The 14230-nt window shown below is 34.4% G+C and overlaps 1 long non-coding RNA gene across 1 annotated transcript in view; it reads left to right on the top strand.

Annotated features, from left to right (window-relative positions):
• Positions 1 to 12439, top strand: part of LOC149125599 (uncharacterized) — a 98713-nt gene extending 86274 nt beyond the window's left edge. The window contains exon 3 of the long non-coding RNA XR_016211445.1: positions 9793 to 12439. This is a non-coding gene — a long non-coding RNA (uncharacterized LOC149125599). The remainder of the gene's footprint in view (positions 1 to 9792) is intronic.
• Positions 12440 to 14230: the final 1791 nt, after the last annotated feature.

Genomic DNA, 14230 nt, shown 5'->3' with positions numbered 1-14230 from the left:
TTGGTTGACAAATTTCCTCAGCTACCCTTCTCCAACAAGAGAATAAAGAGGTTACCTGGTATGTTCCACTCCAGAAAACATTTTCTGGAAAAGAAGTTCAGAAAATCTTTCTCTACTGTAAAAGGAGCCAAAATTGACATCCACAACAGTGACAACTATTTCTGATTTTAAAAAAGAGAGATTAATAAAATCAGATTCTCATTTTAAAAAGTCCATGTTTCCATGATTTCAATTATGCTGATGCATACATTAATATCATTTGGGTGGTTGCTGCAAGCATGCTTTCTCACTGGATGGCACAGCTATCTCTGAAGTAGGAAGCCCAAGGGTGTGAATCTGAGCTATTGGCTCCTCCCAGTTGCATAGTTGTGGCCAGATTATCAAATTTTCTATGCCTCCGCTTCCACATTTGTAAAATACTATTACATTAATAAGTTTTTCATAGAGGGTTTAACATAGCATTGAACACTCAAATATTTTAATAGAAACTAAACACATAGAATAGACTCTGTTGGCTCATAGAAAGCACTGTACCAGCTTCGCTTGTGTATTAGCTTTTATTAACTCTCATTCCCACTCTTCCCCTTTAATTTGAATCACATTCAAGAAGATAGTACTCATTATATCATTCCATAGATCTTTTGGCCTTCAAAAATCCAAGAATTCCTCAGTTATATGTATAGAATAAGGAATTGAAACATCCATTGTAATTTAGCAATATCAATTAAATTAAACAGAATATGGAAGATAGTAGGTAGGAAACCATCTTAATTTTTGCTTGAAAATATAAGAATTATCATTTTGCTCCCTATTTCCCTGTTGTAAACATATCAAGGCTAAATAAAGTAATATATGCACACTGCTGTAAATAATAAAATCTTGTATGAACATTTGTATGTCTATTCTATGCCAAAAACTCAATTTAATATTTTACGTATATTATGTAATTGTCATAGCAATCTTAAAAGAGATGTATTATTTGACCCATTTTACAAATAAAGAAGCAGTCTCAAGAATATAAATACATGCCTTGTCTAAATTGATGACAAAAGACACTGAAATTATGTTCCAAATCCATCCCTGTGTGTGGCAACAATAATGGTTAAATACAAAGGAACAGAAATACATTACATCTTACTCTATAAAAGTATCTAGAGTTATATAAAACCAGTTTCTCATTTGGTTTGCAAATATACATGGAGATTACATATTCTCCACAAGATGGTTATTTTTGGTTTCATACATTAGAAGAGAATATTTAATGGAATATAAGATTGAAAACACTGCATCACTGTACAGATGGCACTGAACTGAGATACAAGTAGCCTTAATATCTATGAGAATTTCAGACTAATTTTTCAAACATTTAATGGTTTTAGTTTCCTTTGTTTTCAAGTTCAAAACATGTTTTTTCACACAATTCTACATATAAGTAAGAAAAGTGAGTGGATTGGACTTTTCATAGAAAGTTTGTTTTAAAAACATTGTACATTTTAAAAGATTATTTATTTACTTGAAAGGCAGAGAGAGAGAGACAGAGATTTCTATACACTGTTTCATTCTCCAAATGGCTGCAATGGCCAGGGTTTGGCTGGGATGAGCTGAAGCAAGCTCACCCACTTAGGTACAGAGGTCCAAGCATTTGGTTCAGTCATTGGATTAGATAATTCATCCAGGGTTAGCTACCTATAGATAGTTGGAAACTCTGTAAATCAGTTAAGATTTTAAACTCTTTCTGTTAGTCTCCTTCCGTGGTATTCCCTTAACCCATGCTATATATTGTTATCTATTTTCTTGAAAAGATATTAAAATACAAAAATATCAACTAAATAAATATCCAAGATATAGGGCTAAGAAAAGCAACTAGGCTTTAGGTCCAAATCTGTCAGAATCCAAATTATTTCTGTTATACTTATTATATCCTTCTACAGTTACAAAAAGAATGAAGATTATATCAGTTTGATCCAATACACTTGATAACATGGTGCCAACTTGGGATTGGCATTGTGTCACAGTGGGTCGAGAAGGCATCTCATGTGGGTGTGCTGGTTGCTCTGCTTGCCATCCTGCTTCCTGCAAATCTTTGTGGGGAAGCAACAGAAGACGGCCTCAAATATTTGGGCCCCTGACACCCATGTGTCTCTCCCTCTCACTGTGTCATTCTGGTTTTAAAATACAAAGAAAGGAAAGAAAGAAAAAATAGTGGTGACGTTTTGAAGGAAAATCCTCCAAATAGAAATACTTTGTTGTTTTACCAGCTTATGTGTTGTTATGAAAAATCTGTTATGCACACCCATCACAGCTTTTCTTTTGAAAAGTTATTGTCCAGGTCATTTCTTCAGCAGATCCTGAATGTGATCCTATTTTTCTGAACATTTACTTTATATCTGCTAGGCATACTCGCTCAAATACTTATTTCTGCACCTGAAGATAATATTTCATGGTCTATCAAATGAACACAAGTGGTAGCACATTTAACTTAAACTCTGCAGTGGAAAATCCCAATCTTTCTGACATAAATAACACGGTCTTTCATGTATCTACTCACTTTGATGAAAGATGAATCTTATCTTCCCAAAGGGATGAATTATGTGATTGAAATGATCCATGGGTTTTCTAAATTATAGAGTTTTACTCTCTACACATGTGAAACTTTTACATCTCTAATAATGATGACTGTGATTTTTTTTACCTGAAAGATTCATTTTCCTCCCACACAGAGGCAGAGGAAATGCAGCATGCTTTGGGAATTGTTAGTAAGAGAAAAAACAGAAATAAAAACTTCTATTTATAAATTTGAAACAAAAGCTTTAAATTATAGTGCTAACTATACCTGACTTAACTGTCCTGATTAAAGTTAAACATCTATATCATTTCAAATTTATTGGTTACTTCCAACATTGAGGAACTGTATCTACATCAAATCTCACTTGACTATCAAAATCCAAAACCACATTTAGCTTTTGCCCAGTGTGTAAAACACCTTTGACAGTTAAAATCAGTAAGGGAAACCTTGCTTCTTCCCTCTGGTTTGGTACCTGTTAATCTAGTAGGAAAGACATGCCCGAATATTCTTGAGAATTCCAGAAAGGTAACTCCTATAATTGAAATTACGGGCAAACATTGATCTTAAGGACATCAGTCTTCTTTTCCTTGAACATCTGTATGCAGAGTGACTGCTTTTCAAATGATTCTCCTTAAAAAACATTTTCCAAATATCTTCCTCTCCTTTAAAAATATACCCCTATGTTGTATCCCAAGTTTCGAATGTTCAAGACATGAAATATACTTTTACATTGTCCAAGCTCTAAGAGATTATTTTGTATTTACTTTTACTATGGAAGCTGTAAAATGCTTATCAGTTTGTTACACAGGCTTCTTTCCCATTTCTACTATTCAATTCTGGAGTTGAATTTTTTCCTGAAGAACAAGTACTCTCAAGAAAAAAAAATAGCATGAGTACAGAACCTTTGGTACATGGCAGACAATACCACTGTATAACCTAAATATATCCCAATTCTAACTGCATCTCTTTCTTTGAGCTTTTCTGTTCTGTACAGTCTCTCACTTACTGATGGTGTCCCTTTGATTTCTAGTGACTACCACTGTGAATCTACCCACATATCTCTCAAAAAGTATATAGTTAATGAGAGAAAGAAAAAGAGAGACACATACAGAGAGTAGTTGTTTAAATATTTTGTATATCTAAACTATCAGATTTAAGGCACATATGATCTACCCTCAGAAAGACCTAATATCATCAAACTATCTATGCCCTTAAATCTAATAGTCTACACATGCAATATACTTAACCATCATTATAAAATGTGTTATTACTTTGTAGAAAATATGGTATCTCTTATAAAAATGCGAATATAGACATTTCTCTCACTTTAGTCTAAATTGTCAAGTGACCCGTTTATAAGAATCTGAAGGAATGTAGCTATGATAACAAGATTTACTTCCCCAATATTAATTATGTCTTACATCTTCACAAAAACACCACCAGTATTTAGCCAGCCAGAGTAGTCATTACAACTTCCAGCCTGTAGTGACAATGTCTGTAACCATGAAATCATGTACTGGTAAATAAGGTTGAATAAGTGATGTAAGAAATTTTAACATCTGTCATTAAAGTGAGGAAACACACAAAGCATCCTCCATGCTTCCTTTGGTGCTGAATGGTTCATATACAGGATAATTGGCTTGAGAAGACTTTTTTCAAGAAAAATGTAGAATTATGAAGTAAGATGATTGAAGGAAGATAGGTCTCCAAGGAGGGTGACCACACTGTACCAGTCCAAAAATCTTAAATTTGGACTGTTCTTTTTTTTTAATTACACATTTCCACTTTTGTTTTTAATTGCACTTTTTTCTTTAAAGAAATACAAACTTGGGGCTGGGGTTGGTGCTGTGGCATAGCTGGTAAAACCGCCACCTGCATATGGGCACTGGTTCTTATTCAGGTTGGTCCACTTTTGATTAATCTCCCTGATAATGGCCATGGGAAAGCAGTGGAAGATGGCCCACATAATTAGGCTTCTGCCAACAATGAGGGAGACCTGGACAAAGCTCCTGACTCCTGGCTTTGGCCTAGCCCAGTCCCAGGCTGTTGTGTCCATTTGGGGAGTAAACCAGCAAATGGGAGATATCTCTGTCTCTCTCTCACTCTCTCTTTTTAACTCTTTCAAATACATAAATCAATCTTTAAGCAAATAAAAAGATCTTTTTAAGGAATAATTCACAATGAAATGAGGTCATTCGATTTATAAGTTTTGACAAATGATTATTGATATTGCTATCACCACAATCGAAATACACAATATTTTTATTCTCCAAAATTTCATTATGCTGTTTTACAATCAGACCCACACACTCTTCCAATCAACTTCAGTCCAAAGCAGCACCTGATTTCTCAAGAACTATTTCTGTTTATATTCCAGATTTTGATTTGCAGCAATGATATAGTTTGGCTTCTTTCACCTAGCATAATGTAGTTTCACATATCAACAGTTTTTTGTATATTTTCTTTAAACTTATCATCAGATTCTGTATCTTTTCTTTAAAAATCGAATGGAAAGATGGATATATGCAGCTAAATACTCAAGGTTTCCTTTTTCTATTCTATGTAAATCATCCCTGCTATGGGGTTTATAATTAATTGTGTTAATTTTTTTTCATTCACAGTATTTTATATGCCTGAAACTTTTTAATAGTGTTCCAGAAATCCCAAATCTATTCAGTTTTATGGGTTGGTGAATTGAACAGCTGGCTAATATTACTCATTATACTTTCAGAGAGTGACAGTTTCTGTATTCTGGGAATATTTACATTCTTAAAATCTATGATAGCATTCTTATTCTTTCAACCCAATTAATACCATTTTCTGTTTTCTTAATTCCAAACATCCACACAAATAAAATATTTGTTAAAACAAAGGTATTCTAATTTCTAAGATGATCACTGGGGCCTATTTTCAGATACCACTATCTGTCATCTATTTGGCTTGATCTAGAGAATTTCACATTTCTAGTTTCAATGAATGCTTTTTGGGGTGAGATATTGTTTTTTTTTCATTCTTTCTCATGCCACTACATGAAATGTCACACTATATTTCAGGCAATATGTGGCTCACACTCAACAAGTGCTCTCCAGGTGTGAACACCAGGACAGTGTTTCTCACATTATCTTGGATTTAAGATTTGTTACTTTTTGATCCCCAACTCTACAATTGCAGTTTTATAAAACATTATGAAATAATTACTCGAACAAAATGTCATGTAGTTAGATTATGTAACAGTCTGAAACTGCTATGAAGTTTCTAAATGCATATTCTAAATGTCAGTAATTATGTGGACAGTAAAATCTCCATTGAGTAGCTCTAAACTTGCAAATGCCTACAGAAACTGGTAAAAGAAGTGAGAAATGTTTACTTCAATGAGGGCTTCCTAATCTGTGTTTATTGCTTTCATCTGGAATCCTGTCAAAAGATCTCACTGTAACCAAAATTATCATCATTGAATTCATTGCTATCCACTTGACAAAGATGATGTTAAATCAATTTAAATTCGTCTTAAAATTAGAAAGATCTTTGAGGTGATGCTGATCACCTGAGTGTCTTGAGTATTCTATGGGAAATATTAATATTTAAAAAATCAATATGGAGGTATTCTGCTTGGGCTCTTATATTTACTAGTGCAGAGTGGTATTTTACAGGGATTTTTTTTATGATCCCAGTATGAGAAACATTTCATTAAGCTGTATTTGCATTAATTTAGTGGTTAATGGCATCTCAAATCAAGAGAGCTAGATGAGCTGAGACCTCAAAGGTCTTTTTCCCCCCAGTTAGCAATGACATCTCCATTTTTTTGCTATAAAAATTCACTACAGGAAAGCATGTTCTCATTAAAGTAAATATATCTTCCCATTGGCTTCCAAGTTGGGATGCTGAGGCTATGAAAATAGTCAATTTAAAAGAATTCCCCTAGTTCCTGTTACTACTGCACATTGTTACATGAAATGAAAATCTTGCTCTGTAATATACAAGTCAGCCAAGATAGGTGTTTCTGCTATGGCAGCTTCAGAGATACCACTGACAATCAGCTTTACAGTTAAAATGTGAAGTACAGACATACCCAGCAAATGGCCACAAATTTTCAATTCTGACCAATTCATCTGGGCGAAATTCGAAGTAAATTTTGCATTTCAACTATGATTTCGATAGGAATTGCTTTTCTCAGATTTGAATGCAGTGTGAGCATTGATGTGTTCTCTCAGAGATTTATCAAAGCAAAATTAAACTCTGCTTCTCTAAGCACAAAAATATAAAATAGATTTCGGATAGCTCTCAGATATTCCTGACCAAAACCAACAAAAAGAATGTGATCTGGCTAGACTGATTTTGCTTTTCTAAGGACTGGATAGGTATAAACTCTGAATATTAGCAGAACTGGTGAGTGGATGTTTAATTTGAAGATCTGGGATGGGGTAATTGTATTGTTTGGTGGCTTATTATTGTTTTCGGGTTCTAATATTGTTCCTCTGCTTGTAATATGATGCATTGAGATATTCTTTCTACTAAAAACAAATGTAATTGTATGTGCTGAAGTACTTCATTCTTTCAACAACTATTTATTGAGCACTACATATATGAGGGTACTTCAGAATGTTCGTGTGAAAATTGGAAAGACACATATGCAAAAAACATACAAAGCAATCATAGTTTCCTTCGCAATTTAAATTTCCAATGATTTTTAAGACAATTCTTGCACCTAGACTTCAAAACTTTTCGAACCAAATAAACATCTTTTAATTCAAGTTTTTTCCACTTTGTTTTTAAACTGCTCTCATAAAATAGGAACTGAAAATAGACTTCCTACTTCATCCCTGGCTTATGGGTCTTAAGTTCTAGGTAGGGTAAACAACAAGGAGAAAATTAATACAGGGAAGAATTTGGTATGCTGGGAAACTTTTGTAATGTGAGCCTCCTTTATCTGTTCACTCTTGTTAACGTCCTACCTCTAGTTTGCAATTTCATTATCAGTCTGCAATAAAAATATCCATCCCAAGACACTGTATCTGGCTTCCTGGGCAACAGCATTAGATGATGTATTGCAAAATCTTGAAATGTCAGGAGAGTGACAACTCTTGGGATGTCCTCTGGCCAGTAAGAAAGGAGAGAGATCTGGGCATATAAATGACTTCTTCTTTTTCAATTTTGGGTGACTCTGGCATACAGTTTTTTCCATGGAGTCTTCCAGACAAGTCTTGCATGTCAAGTAAACTTTGTCTCTTCTACACTCCTAATAAAGACAAATAATTAGAAAATAAACTAGCAAAACAACTTTCTCTGTTTATCCTGTGCGTTTCTTTACCTGACCACTTATCTTCTTAATTTTCTAATAAATCTCCCCCAAATACCTGTTTGTCATACTGAATTCAAATTATTTCTTCCTATTCTCTCTTGAACCAACTCCAATAGTACTTTAATTTTCAGTACTCCACAAAGAGAGACCACCCTGGTCAAAATGATCAGGAAGGAAGAAATACTGACAACGCAGGAGGTAGATGATTAGTTTGTTGAAATTCATAACCTCTCCTTCTCTGATAGTAAGACAAATTCTCAACATCATGTGTTACTTTAGGAGTGACTCTCCGTGAGGATGAATGGTGATATATATGACCTCTCCTATGCTTTGTATGAAATGGACTATGACACATATGAAGAAAAATTATTTTAGTAATCATTTAATTCATACATTATTTGTAGACTCAACTCCAAATTTGTTCAAGTCTTATAGCTTATTACTCAAACTTGTAAAAGGAAGTAACATATTGTTGATGAATTAAATCACTAAGGAAAAAAAAGATTATTTTCTGAATTCTAAGCAGATAGTCAAAATGTGCAAAAGGAAAAGCAGAATATTAAATCAATAATAGTAATAAAACTAAATAGTCTATAGTCACAGTTTATAATCTCATATGCATTTATATATCATATATATTTTTTTTTTCAAAAAGTTCAAGAGTTGCCAGTATGGTGCTGCAGTGGGTTGAGCTGCAACCTGAAATGCCTGCATCCCATCTGCTTCAGATCCAGCTCCCTGCTAGTGCAACTGCGAAAGCTGTTGGAAGATGGACCAAGAATTTGAGCCCTTGCCACCCATGTAGAAGACCTGGATGGAGTTCCAGGGTCCTGATTTTGGCCCGGCTCAACCCCAGCCCTTGAGACCATCTGTGCATGAACCACTGGTTAGAAGATCGATCTCTGTCTTTGTCTCTTTCTGTGTCATTCTATGGTACAAATAAGAAAAAAAAATCTCTAAAAAAGTAAATGGAAAATGGAATTATAAGCTACATTTATTTTGGTGCATATATCTGGATTCCAAATACACACAGACACACACACAGACACACACACACATAAATAATTCCTCTTCATGATAAAACTTTTTGAGGATTATCACCAATTTGCACTTAAGGATTGCCATGCATACAGACATTACATAGCCAGCAAGAGACATTATTTATAAATTTCTTTATGTATTTATTCTGATAGGTTTCCATTTAGATTTAGCAGTTGTAAAGTACATAAGAGTATTTTACAATATCATGCACTAACAACTACTAAATGGGATGAGCACTGCCATCTCTTGCTAATTGAGAACAGTGCAAAAGAATGCATTTAATCTATTTCCAAAGAAATGTTGCATGTTAAAATCTAGTTTTCAGACTCGTATTTAGATTTGCTAATATTTTTGTTATAATTTTCATAACTTGATATAGCTGTACACTAATTGTTTTAATCGCTGCAACTTCAAGTTATATGCACTACTTGACCATAATTAAGCAGTATGTCATGACAAGCAATGCCGTTTAGGATGATTATAGGATATTTTAATTTCATAATATACTCCAATGATGCTCGATCTTAATTATACACATTAATAGATTCTGTACACATTTAATTATCTGCTACATTGGTATTCCCATAATTTTTAAACAGTTCTGCTTGAATATAACCAGTGCTCAAACATAAACTCACTAATGGGGCATAACGAACAAGTTATCTCTCTACTTTAGGATGGAAACCAGCTTTTGATATATGTGATTTGTCATGTTATACAGATATATAATGAAGATATTTAATCTTATACTTCCCCAAAAACATATATTTATATGATTTTAAAGACAGATTATCTTCTACTTTAGCAATCTGGCAGAAACTGAATTGGACTATGAGTGAAATCATTACATATAAGTAATAAAATGTGCCTTAATTGCTTTTTTCAGAGAATTACTACTAATATAAGGATTAGAGTCTGGAGGCTGGCACTGTGGCATAGCAAGTAAAAGCTGTCACCTGCAGTGCTGGCATTCCCATATGGGCACCAGTTCAAGTCCCAGCTGCTCCACTTCCGAACCAGCTCTCTGCTATGGCCTGGGAAAGCAGTAGAAGATGGCCCAAGTCCTTGGGCTCCTGCACCCTCATGGGAGACCTGGAAGAAGCTCCTGGCTCCTGGCTTCAGATCAGCACAGCTCCAGCCATTGTGGCCAACTGGGGAGTGAAACAGTGGATGGAAGACCTCTCTCTCTCTGTTTCTCTCTCTCTCTCTCCCTTCTGCCTCTGCCTCTGTAACTTTGCCTTTCAAATACATAAATAAAGCTTTAAAAAAGGAGTAAAGTCCGAATTTTCCTCTATAAAAGAGTATATTAAATAATAGAAGACATTTTTCTAAAATGTTCAACTATAGTAAGTTTCAAAAATTAATTTATAGGGTTGGCATTGTGCTGAAGCAGGTTAAGCTGCTGCCTATGACATGGACATCCCATATCTAGGCAAGAGTCCAAGTCCCGGCTGCTGCACTGCAAATTCAGCTCCCCTGTGTTGCACCTGGGAAGGCAGTGGATATTGGCCCTAATAACTGGGTCCCTGCCTCCCATATGAAATACCTGGATGGGGTACCTCTTTCCTGGATTCAGCTTGGTCATCGTGGCCATTGCGGACATTTGAGAAGTAAACCAATGGATAGAGGATCTCTTTCTCTCTGCCACTCTCTGTAACTGTTTCCAATATATAAATTAAATCTGCTTAAACATAAAATAAAAATAACAAAGAATTTATTGTGACTTCCTCTTTTAATGACACAAATCATCCATGGAGCTAAATTCCCTTCGAAAAATCTCAAGAAATTTGTATCAGTTTCAGATCTCTAATTTTGGAGAATTGTTAAAAGGAGAAAAAAATCCATCAACTGTACTTTGAAAATTTATATTTACTAAATAAAAAAGGAAAAAAAAAACAAAAAAAGGAGAAAAAAGTTTTAAACTTCAAATTGTTATATGGATTCTGCCTTATTTGTATAAAAATTGTCAAAAATAAAAAAGGTAAAACTTGGTCCTATAAAATAACTTCTTTTCATAACATATGTGAAATATCTCTTTTGTTTTAAAATCATTTTTCTCCTTTGTATTCCAGACATTCATCAGTAGCATCAATGTTTCCTCAATAATAATTTGGAAATACTCAATTGTATCAGTTTCCCCTCCATTTTTAATGGTATATTACTCATTCAAAATATCTATAGGGGCAGTTTTTGGTGTAGCCATTAAAAGGTCTACATTCCATATTGGGTGCATGGATTTGGATTCTGGCTCCAATTCTGATTCTGGTTTCCTAATAATGCACACTCTGAGAGGCAGCTGGTAAAGACTGTTAGTTGGATCCATGATACTCATATGGGGAACCTAGATTTAGTTCTAGGCTCCTGGCTTTGACCTGACCCAGCCCTGGCTATTGTGAACACTTGGGGAGTGAACCAGTGGATATCTTTGTCTGTCTGTCTTTCCATAATCCTGCCTTTCTCTCATTCCCCACCTCTATGTGTGTTTTGTGTCTGTCTGTCTGTCTCTGTCTCTCTACCTTTCAAACAAAAATTTAAAAGTGTGAAAAATGTTATAAGTCATTTTACAGATAATTTTTTGCAATAGTCTTCTCTGGACATCCTTTCTCACAACTTTCAAGTTTATCTACTACACCAGAGGCTCTTTGATATAAAGCAGGTATATGTTCTCTATACTTTCTCCCCATTTTCTTCCTTCTCTCTCACTCTCTCATGCCTTTTCCTATAAATATTAAACAGTATGTATCGGGGGAGGGGTGGTGAGTATGCATACATGTAGTTAGTTGAAATTCTACCATGAGCAAGACTTGTGTCCCCATTTATTTACTTATAGCATTGCACACCCTCAGATTCCACTCCACAAAGATTGCAACAATTTGTAAGGCCACCAGAATCCATGAGATTTCCTGGGACTCCCATATTTATCAATAGAAAGTATCAACATTCTTTCAAAACTTAATCGGGGACAGTGCTGTGGTATAGCAGGTAAAGCCACCGCCTGCAGTGCTGGCATTCCCATATGGGCGCCTGTTTGAGTCCAGTCTGCTCCACTTCCGATCCAGCTCTCTGCTATGGCCTGGGAAAGCAGTGGAAGATGGCCCAAGCCCTTGGGCCCCTGCACCCGTGTGGGAGACCTGGAAGAAGTTCTTGGCTCCTGGATTCAGATCTGTTGCAGCTCCAGCCATTGGGCCAATTGGGGAGTGAACCAGGGATGGAAAACCTTTCTCTCTCTGCCTCTCTATCTCTATGTGTAATTCTGACTTTCAAATAAATGAATAAATTTTTAGAAAAAAACCTTAATCAATTTGATAAGTGAGATATGATGCATCAGTGATTAATTTGTATTTCTGTAATTGAGTGAGTTTTAATATAAGGTGCTCTCATTGAGTGAATCTTTGTATGCCTTTTGAATGGCATATTTATATCTATTTCTAGATTTCTAGTTTGACTTGTAGTCTGTTTTAATTTTGGGAAGATTAAATCACTTGACAGCTTTTTTTTCCATATTTTCTTGTCTTCTTTACATGTTTGCTTTTTTTGAGTAAATTCATGAGCTCAGCAAAAAATAACTCATTGCTATTTTTACTTTGATTATGAAATATATAAATTAATGAGTACAAAAGAAAATTAAAATTATTCTAAAGCAATTTGAAAGCAAACAATGTCTTGTTATTTGTATAGTTGTTACTTTGTTTCTCTCAGAAGCTTGCATATTTTTCTTATGTGGGTATATAAAATAAACACATATTTTTTATTAATTTTATACCTAAATATTTTATGTATTTGTTGCTATGATAAATGAAATTTTCCTTGCCATTTCATCCCCTGACAAGTTATTATTGTATATATCAAAGGCATTAATTTCTATTAATTTTAGATCCCCTTATATTATAGTCTTGTATTTCTGAAGTTTGTTTTGTGATTGATTGCTTTCTCAGACTAACAAATCATCTGCAAAAATATAGTTGTAATTACTTTCCAATTATTATTCTTCCAAATGATTTATCAAAATGTATTATTTGAAACTTCTAGTAAAATATGGAATAGTGGCAGAGGTTGTCCCTAACCTGAGTTATAATACGTTGAGAAGATGAACTCGGAAAGATGAAGTTCTCAAGTTCCCTATATATCTGTCTCTCCATGGCAACTGGTGACATGGTAACTTGGCCAGGAGCTCACAGGTATATTTTTTTAATGTTTCACTTTGGGCCCCTATTATCTGTAAGTCATATAAGCAACTAGGGGTCAGGATTAGGTATGGTTGCTTGTGGATGTGTGTGTGTGTAGTTTGTGTGTGTGTGTGTTTGCATCCCACCACTGCCATGTCCACAAAGGCAGATACCTCCTGTAACCCCACTGCCTTTGGAGGCACATGGCTTGTCCTTGTGCATTTCTCACTGCCACTGTGAATAAAGAAGCTATAAACCCACTAATGGCTCTGTCTTGAGTTTTTCTCTAATCTGTAGGAATTTGGATCTGCTTGTCCTGGGTACTAAGCCCCAGAAAACAGAATGCCTCCATTGTTCCCATGTTGCATTGAATGTTGACTTCAAAACGAAAAGATCATTTTATATATCTGCACTTTCCTCTTTTTTCTCTCCATAATTAGTTAACAGTTTTTATATTATGTTAATAAAAATAATTTTTGCTTACTCATTTGTTAAATATTTTCTTCTTTCTCTATCTCATTAATTTGTAATTTCATGTTTAATATTTTCTTCCTTATATTTTCTTTTGACTTATTTTGTTATCTTTCTTAAACTTTTGGTTTGACAAACTGTTTCATTCATTTTTGTTTTTAATTTTAATAATATAAGTTTGAAAGTTATTATTTTCACCTCATCATTTCCTTACCTGTACCTAAGTGATAATATGTATATAGGGATTTAATCAGTTTAAAATTTTAGTTTTAGTTTTTCATCCCCTTTCAAATAAATAAATAATAAAATTTAAAAAGTAGATGTTCCTTTTATGGTAACAGGCATACATATGGTAGGCAGCATTGTCAGATGACTGCTAATGATCTCATCTTCCACATCTCTTTCTCTGTGTAATAATACTTTTCCTTTAGCATTAGCAGGACCTTTGAATATTGTGGGATGACATTCATAAGATTAGAGTATTTCATGTAATATTTGCTACTTTGTGTCAGGATTTTTTGCAATATAATGTCTTCAATGTTCACCCACGTTGTAGCTTGTAATAGAATTTAATTCCTTTCCAAGGCAAACTAAGGCCCATTTATCCATTCATGGAAATTTGGGCTATTTCTACCTTTGGCTATTTTGAATACTGCTATGAAAACTGATGACTGGCTGAAGATCCCA

Source organism: Oryctolagus cuniculus, chromosome 7 (genome assembly GCF_051225735.1).
Source record: "Oryctolagus cuniculus isolate XC-2025 breed Fujian yellow rabbit chromosome 7, ASM5122573v1, whole genome shotgun sequence".
Lineage (NCBI taxonomy): Eukaryota > Metazoa > Chordata > Mammalia > Lagomorpha > Leporidae > Oryctolagus > Oryctolagus cuniculus.
This window is presented reverse-complemented; position numbering and strand designations above follow the sequence as displayed.